The sequence below is a fragment of the Pundamilia nyererei genome, unplaced genomic scaffold (genome assembly GCF_000239375.1).
Source record: "Pundamilia nyererei isolate P.nyererei 1_Seehausen unplaced genomic scaffold, PunNye1.0 scaffold00059, whole genome shotgun sequence".
NCBI lineage: Eukaryota > Metazoa > Chordata > Actinopteri > Cichliformes > Cichlidae > Pundamilia > Pundamilia nyererei.
Genome location: NW_005187460.1, coordinates 1,240,718 through 1,249,830, shown reverse-complemented (window position 1 = coordinate 1,249,830; position 9,113 = coordinate 1,240,718). Strand labels below are relative to the sequence as shown.

At 37.0% G+C, this 9,113-nt stretch overlaps 1 long non-coding RNA gene across 1 annotated transcript; it reads right to left on the bottom strand.

Annotated features, from left to right (window-relative positions):
• Window positions 1-4,484: 4,484 nt before the first annotated feature.
• Window positions 4,485-8,877, bottom strand: LOC102210042 (uncharacterized). The gene is made up of 3 exons (XR_311773.1): window positions 7,555-8,877; window positions 7,002-7,283; window positions 4,485-6,294 (listed from the first exon to the last, which is right to left on the bottom strand). It is a non-coding gene; the product is annotated as an uncharacterized LOC102210042 (long non-coding RNA).
• Between the last annotated feature and the right edge of the window lie 236 nt (window positions 8,878-9,113).

Below are 9,113 nucleotides of genomic sequence, written 5' to 3'. Positions count from 1 at the left end.
TGATGAGCTGCTGTGTGGCTCTCCTCCTGACCTTCAGCTCTGTGTCAGCTGTAAGACGAGCGCTCAACTCAATCACTGATCTGAGGTCAGTAGGCTTTGGCCAGTCTGTGCCTGAGCAGAGCCTCCGGCTGCTCCACTGGTTTGCCAATGAAATTGACATTGACATAAACGGTGACATAAGTCTGACCTTTGACCCAACTGGTTATGATTATGGCTCACATCGATATCGCAACGATGAACAGCTGTTAGACCCACTGCCGAGGGGATATCAGTACTACAGTCTTGGTAATATCCATCGACAAGGATCGCTGCAGCTTCCACATCATGTCACTCATCTCCAATCAGAGCACGAGGACGGTAACAGGGCTCGGATCGTAATCAGAGTCAGGGAGCAGAATGTAGGACGGCAAACTTCACAGACAATAGACCAAGTCTATATCACACAGCATTATGAGACATCTGAACATCGAGGGACAGAGTATGATCGACAACATACATATGAGATCACTACTAACCTCTTAAGAGCGATCAGTAAGTTTTCCATTAACAATGATAACATCAATTTACTGATGTCTCTCAGAGACCACTTTAGAAGCAGCGCTAATGATTCCCAGTTATTGGAGATAAGAAACAAGTGGGGTGACCTCGCTTGTCTTGGACTGTTGCTGTTTATTGTGATCCAGAAGAACAATTCCTCTCACGAACACAACAACAGACGGCAGCCATCACAGAGAAGCAACACACAAAGTGATGCTGTGCTCGATATCACAGAGAGCAGGCAACCAGATCCTTTTGTCTTCACAGAAAGCTTCAACTCTACTTTGCAGGACGACAACACCTGTGTTTGTTCTTTGATCTGTGCTGTCATGATTGTTTCTCTCATTGTTGGTCTTCTATATAGGGCATTATCACCTAAACATTAATTTATCTACAATCATTGTCAACACACAGATTAAAATGAAATTTCTCACTTGTGGGACTAATAAAGGAATCTTATCTTATTAAATTGAACTTTTCTATTACAGTGTACTGCCACTGACTGCAAAACCCTTGAGCAAACAGTATTTCATCATTAATCTTCTTCCTGCTGTCCTGATACGCTCCCCGACAGGTTTTTCTTTTCTTTTCCGAAGCTCAGCCCCTAAATTCTTTTTCATTTATCCATAAGATTGTTGAAAGTAATTTCTTTTTATTGGGCAAATTTTGTTTAATCTGCCTATGTTTCCTTTAATAGAGGGGGCTTAACATAACTATGACGATACCCTGATTTAAAGCTGTAACTGAGTCAGCTAGTTTATGGATTTATTTCTTGTTTGACTCTTGCCATGCTCTTTTTGAAGTAGAGCTTGTCACCTGGTGGTGCCTTGATGTGAAACAAAGACGGTGATATGACGATTAGTTGCTCTGTTGCCCACTGCTCAAACAAATTGCCTCAGTTTTTTTTCCAGCTTTGTCTATTTCTATTTTAATAATCATGTAATTTTTAAATTAACACCACATCATCTCATATTTCACAACTTTACTGTAAAAGGGTTTATTCATTGTATAGGAAATAAACTCAGTTAGTTTGATCTCACATTGTGTGATAAAAAGAAAAACAAATTACCACCAGAAGACAAGAATTACTGGGTTATTATGTTGACTCCATGTCCTGAGAATCAGGCAGCTACAACACTTTGGTACAACCAGTTGATTGACAGTTATTCCATTGTACACTTTGTCTCGATGTGTTTAACTTCACCTGCTGTGCTATATTTGTAAACCTTTAAAATCTACCTGTAGAAACAGTTGAAATTATTTTCACATAAATACAAACTTCAAACATTGGACCATGAAGGGCTCAGAGTCTTCAGGGTTTCACTCCTGCACAGGTGTTAAATTTATTTTTAGGATGCAAGACTAGAGTAAAAACTGTCAGTGACCAACACATCTTTAACAGGAGCTGAAGAAGACGTCAGAATATTATATTGAAATGGTGTTTCCTTGCTTGGACTGAAAACCTGAAAGACTTAGATGCCGGTCCCACATTATACAATTAAAACTGCATTCATCAAAACATCAGATAACACCAAACAGCAAGACACTGTGTGATGTAAATGAAAAGTTTGCAAGTTCAATAAATTAATGTATTGTGGCATATGTGTTTGTAAAAGTTTCACCTTTGGGATTAGAATATTTCACTGAGTCGCACAAATGTATTTACAATGTCTGTGACACACAATTTACTGCAAATCACACCAAATCAACACCTGAAAAAACAGGTCCCTGTTGTGGTTGTGATACCTGCTACAAGCAGTGTTTAATGTTAGGACGGGGAAGTGTTTTCAGAACAAGTGCATAAACCCCACTTTGTGTGGATCCCTGATCTTCTTTCCAGCAAAGATTTCATGGCCTAAACACACTTGGGAGATGTTTATTCATCTTTTTTACTTTGACACAAAGGTTTTTTATTTATTAGCTGCATGAACTAAAACATACAGTTAGAACTACAATGTTGCACCTCCTCTGGATTTTAAAATAGCCCGAATTGAGGTACAGACAATCAGGTGGTGGAGTCTAACTTTCCATCAATGAAATGACAAAAGCATCCAAATCTGAGTGCAGTCCTGTGTGTTTACTGTTGAGGTGATGACCCCCCATTTCCTCTGTGCCTTTACATCACATGGAGCCTCATCTCATGTGTTTTAGAGAAATGTGCTTGTTATCTTCAGTCGTTTTGTGTCACAGGAACAGCAGTAAATGAAAGTTGTAACATCTGCTAGACTCCTGCAGACATTGAGCATCACTTTCATCCAAACATCCACAGTCAACAATGGCTTCTCTTTAGGATTCTGTGAACTTGTTTTCTCCTCTTTAGCTTTTCATTTATTACAGCTCTGTAACAAAATTGACTCCTTTTTCTGTCTGTTTTTCGTGTGCATTTTCTATTTTCAATCCACATTGCTGCTTTCTTGTCTTCTTTCTACCCACATGTATCCCAGACAACTCAAGTTTTAGAGTAACAAACATCCTTTGACACATCCTGTGTTAGATTTTCTTGTTGAAGGAATCATTAATTTAACTAATAGCACTTTTGCTGGCTCATTCTTACTTTCATTTAGGTTCAACAACTTGTTAAAGTCTACAAATGTTTTTGCAGGTATTCAATTGTAGACATGCAAATTACATTTTTTTTTCTCTACTTGGTCTGATAAATACTTTCGAACAATTTGTGTGTAATCTATACACACACGTCTTGCTGTCAGGCCGGCAGGTATTAGGCATGCTTCAAAGCTTCCTTTCTAACCTACTTTACTAGAAGATATTCTGGTAAGTAGATGTGGGAATCACCAGACACCACACACATTGCGACATCACAATACGTCACTCACGATACGATATTATTGCAACAGCGTACAAACAAACAAACATTTTGTTAGCATTTAATTGTGACAGCTCTGGGCCATTTTGACCCAGCATTTCTGTTTCTTGTGTTTTTGTAGTATTCTGTATCATGGTTTAGGTTCTGATTCCTTTTGCATTTGGGTCTAATCTCCTGCCTGCCACACAGCACGCATCATGACATTAATAACAAATAAACAGAATCAAATTTCTCAGGGAAAAAGGTGAATTTCTATAGCAGATAATTAAATAACAGATAAGCTCCAAATCTTATTAAAACATGTTTAAAAGGCAAAAATTCCTGTCCTTCTCCACATAGCCGAACCCATCCAGGGGGCTGTGGCGGAGTCCTCGCTGGGCTTTATGTTTCACACTTCTGATCTACAGTGACTGTAAAACTTTACAGCTTGGAAATGTTTCATGAGAAATGTTCTATAGCTTAGAGTTAGATGAGGTTTAATCCTGTAACATTTTTTTGACAGTTTCAGTTGCTGTGCTTTGTGATACCCTGACTCTGGACCCTTTGAAGATTTTTTCTTAGAAGATAATCAAACAGCAAATACCTGGAAAACAAACTCATCCTCCCTTATGGTGTCACGCTACAGTATTAAAGACAAATTAATATAACAAAAGAGAGAACTGTTTTAGTCCTTAATAAAAATAAAGTTAATATCCCATTTTCACGTGCTGTATTTCTGCATGCTTTTAATAAAGCTCTGTGGCATCTCTCACTGCTAAAGTATTGACTTCTGACTCATTGGTCTAATGTAGACATTCATTTAAATACATCTATGCCAACATTTGCATTGTTTTCCCTTTGTCTTATACATTTTTTATAGATTTTGTTTTATACATTTTAAAACGTGATGATTGAAGAAGCATTGATTCATTGTGGGCATTACAGTAAGTGCATCACAGGTTATTTTATATTTCATTCACAGGGAAAGTGTAGTGTATGACTAATATTTAACCAAAAAGATGGTGAGTGTGTAAGGTTCTGCCATTATGTTAAGCTATATAGTTTATGTCTTGCATATTTTCACAACCATATCCATAATCACATACTGTGTATGCTACTGTTGTATATAGTGTATTATCTTACTTATTTTTTATTTGTTTGTATTTTACTTGTATTTTTTGTATTTTCCTTCTGATCTGTACCTGAGCTAAGGTAACGCAAACATTTCCCCATTGTGGGATCAGTAAAGTCTTATCTTATCTTAAACATCTTAGTTTGTTAAATGATGACATTAAAAAAGGGATCTTTAGCTACACAGCATGCCGAGGTTTCTAGAAAAACAAGTACAGAAAAATGAAATAAACAGCGATGATAGTGATGCTGTATCGTTGCCATTTCTGTGATTCTCTCTGTGACAGCACCTCCTCCTGGTGGGTTGCAGCAGTGGAAGCAGCTCCACAAGCTTTAAAACATCCTGGGTAAATATGTGTAGCCTCATGTTTTTAGTACAAACATTCAAATCTAAACAGAAGTTACATTTGAATTAGTTTCACATAATGAAACTAAAAGTTTGAGTTCTAACACAATCACATCTTTCTACATATGAATGATCTCAAAGTTTTTATATGATGATGGTAACTATAGAACACCTTTAAACAATGAAAACCTGAATTACCAAACAAATCATACGAGGAAACACTGCCATTAAAAACATGTGTTTACTCTTTGAAATTCATTCATCAGCTACTACATGAGAGACAACTTCATCTCTCACCCTGCAGGCAGACACGCCCATGTTCAAACTTTGGACCTAAACCTGCTCATAAAAAGATGAACAATTGCGCTTTAATAAACTCATTCAAATATCTGGATTATCAACCTTCATCTTCATCTTATCAACTAGCAGAGGTGTTTGCTCTGGTTTCATTTACAAGAAAAGCAAAACTTAAAGGGAGTTACGGCTGTCCTCACACAAACAGCAGCAGCAGACTTACACAGGTTCTCTCATTTTCTGGTGGATTCATTTTTTCTTATTTTCACTCCCATGATTTTACCCTCGTCTCTAATGCAGCATTTATTCTACATTTAAAGACACAATGAAGTGGGTTTAATATGGAGTGAATTACACTGCACTTAGTCCGCCTTCTCTTAAATTACAAGCACACTCATCCACATGAAAAATTATCTGTAAGTCTGCACTATTACAGTTTTACACAATTAAAGTCAATTTAAAGTCATTAGTTTAACTTTCTGACACATGGAGAGGTGAGTATCATGAAACCAGAGCCACACCTGACAACATAAATAAATAAAATTCAGGGTTAACAGAGGTTTAATGGATAAGTGGGGAAAAGACAAAAAGATGAACAAAAAAAACATTGACATGTAGTTGTTGCAGTTTGCTAATCGCTGTAAAATATGCCTCACTTCTTTGTTAAAGAATTATTTCATTTTCTTTATGTTATGTCCCCAGACTAGTCTGGGGGGTTTGAAGGGACTAACAGAGGTAAATAGTGAAGTAGGAGCCAAGATGGTAATTTTAAAAGGTTTATCTCATGCTAGCATTGAAATTCTGGTTCAGACTGAGGGTTAACTTCAGGGAGAGCCAAGGCCAACATAACAAACAAAACATTCCTGATATGAAAATAAAAGAAACTTACCTAACTCCAAAGAAAACAAAATATACAACCTATAACCATAACCTACCTAACAACACATAAACAGGAGAAAGCAGGGTGTCAAAACAAAAGGCAGCTCTCCCCGACAGGCAGTGTGAACATGAAAACACAAAAGGCACATACAAGTCAAGAGGCATGCAAGCCTGCACGGGTATGGCAATCAAAATGGCCAGAGGGCCCAGAAACACAGCTCCACAAGCCTTTAGTAGTGCTTTGCTGATTGACAAATAGCTGGATTCTGTGAGCAGCATCCAATCAGGACAGAGGAGGTGGAGCCTAGACAAAACATAAGGAGTTAGTTGAAAGAAGAAAACCAGCATCCTCCTGGGGGATGTAACATTTTGTTTAATTAATCCTCTGTAAACTGAGTGTTGAGCGATCCTTCCTTGTTATTTATCTGAAGCTGACAGGAGGCTTCAGTCAACAAATCAAGTTACAGATACAAGTTATTAGTGTGATTTTCTCTCTTTATGTCATAAAGTTAAAGCTGTTTGCGAAAACAACTTTTCTCAATAAAAGGCCTCTCTTAACAACCTCTTAATTAAAAGTAAACTCTAATATTAAAAAAGTAACTTTTGATTTCAATTGAAGAAAACAAAATTTTAAAATGCAATTCCAACCCATAATGGATGGTATTAACCAGAGTTCCTGGTATTTTCCCTGCATCACTGAAATCTTCAGTTATGAAGCTCCTTGTGAAAACAAGATAAATCTGTATATTTTTACAAAACAGTATAGAAAAACAAAGAAGAAAAACAACAAAAGAAACAAAAAAGAAAAACAAAGTACAACCACTTATACCTAGAACTACTGGGATATACTAGTTTTAGGTATAAGTTGTAAAAAGTAGTAAAAGATTTTCAGTGATCATCATCACCAGGAGCTGAATAAGTTGTCAGCATATTACACTGAAATGGTGTTTGCTTGCTAGTCTGGGCACTTTATGATTTAATGATTTTCAGAGCCTTTTCTCCCTCTCTTACCTGGCATGGTGAAGATTTAAAGGTGTTATGATCCGAATGAGTGTCTGGTGTTTTTCAGCTTAGTCCCTGTTTTCCTGTGTCCATCCGTGAAGGTTCCACATCTGCATCTTCCACCTGTAACCCATCAACTGCAATCAGCAGGATGACATTTAACACCAACTCAGCCTTCCGTTCATCACCTGTTCATCAGCTACCTCATGGTGGTAACAGGCCTTCATGTCTCATGAATTATCTGCTGGTCATTCCATGTACACCAGCAGCCCTGCTGTGATAATAGGGGCCCTGTGTAAAATACACACATACACCTTTAACTAACCATCCTCTCTGAGATTGATTTGAGGAGGCGTATGTTATTTTTGTGAGATATGTCAAAATGCTCCCAAACTGCTGATGTTTTTTTGCCTTTTTGGTGGCTCCATGATGTGCTTATCATGTAGTTGCAAACTCATGATGATCATCACCATTGAACAAACAGCTCTTTATTACAGCCCCAATCAGTTTAAGACCACTTGAAAAATGGTAAAACAAAAAACAAACAAACAAACAAACAAACCATATTTTGCATCGTTGGATCTTAACAAGGTTCCAAGTAGACCTTCAACATGCAACGAGAAGAAATGGAAGTGAACATGCAATTTATTGAAAACAGCAGTAAAACTGAAACAGGCTATTTTTATTATGGTATAACACATTTTCACACACACAGTTCCACAAAAACAATTGTCTAAAAAGGTGGCATTTTTGGTCAAAAAAAGTAAACTTTTTGGCGTCAAATGACAACAGCACACCATTATGACTTATTACTCCATCATTTTAATCTCAAACATCATTTCATCTTCCTACTCAATCACCATATATTTATGATCCTATTTTTGGGGGCATATGATTATTGATTATTACCGAATTATGATATATCAGAATTTATGATGTTCATAAAATGCCATTAACCTTTATTACTTCCTTTATTACTTCCTCAGTTATAAATCATGTGACTGTTTAACTGGTAGGCGATGCAGAGATGATCACTGAAAAGGTCGGCACAAAGGACCCATTAAACGATCATGCAGTGTAAAACCACGAAACAAATTGAATTAAAAAACACTTTTTGTGAGGCATTTCAAATCTCTGACAAGAGGATACCTAAGTTTCAATTTCTTGCTTAGTTTCTATTACTGCAGTTTCGTTTTTTAGTAGTGCCTAATCTCATCTATGTCTACAGTCAAAATAGACACGCCCAGGATCACAAAAACGAGAGTAGCCAAAGCAGTTGTTTCTGCAGCACAAACCCACAGCTGCATTTGGTCCAGGAAGCGGGGTGTTAAACTCTGCTTTTCAGATTAGGTAAGTACATCTGTAATGTCAGCATATATGCGTATTCACTATCGGTGGGTTAAAAAATTATTTCCTGATTCAAAATGATTTTAGTTTTAATAATGCGATCGCGATTCATTAAATCTTTTAAATATAAATGTATTTTGCTAGAATCTCTGGTTAAAGGTCAGAAAACAGCGAAAACAGCAAACTTAATGAAAGATTAAAGAGTAGGTAAACGGATTCCGCAAAAAGATGTCAACAAAAAGCGCGGACCATCCCGTTCACCCAACGGCAAGTACGCGGACATGCCGTTGGGTGCTGAAAGCCGACATCTCACAGACTGGAAAATAACTTTCTGTCCACCATTTTTGTGACCAACAGTCTCTCTTCTGGATGACTGTTGTTGTAATTTGGTAATGTATAGATAAAACTGAATTGAAACTTCTGCGTACTAAGTGGTCCTCTCATGGGCAGTGTGCAATCTGTTACTGGAGAAAAGGCAGTTTGGAAATTTAAATGATGAAAAAATTGTATAAAATAAATAATTTTTAAAATTTCACAGTGTGAAAAAAAATATTACAACATACTAATAAATGTATAAAACCACGAAACAAATTGAATGAAAACACTTCTTGTCAAGCATTTCAACTCTCTAACAAGAGAATACTTAAGTTTCAATTTCTTGCTTAGTTTCTAGCTGCACTTCCATTTGTAGTCCCATCTATGCATGCAGTCAAAAAAGACACACCCAGGATCACAAACACAGGAGTGGCTAAAGCAGTGCTTTGTGCAGCACAA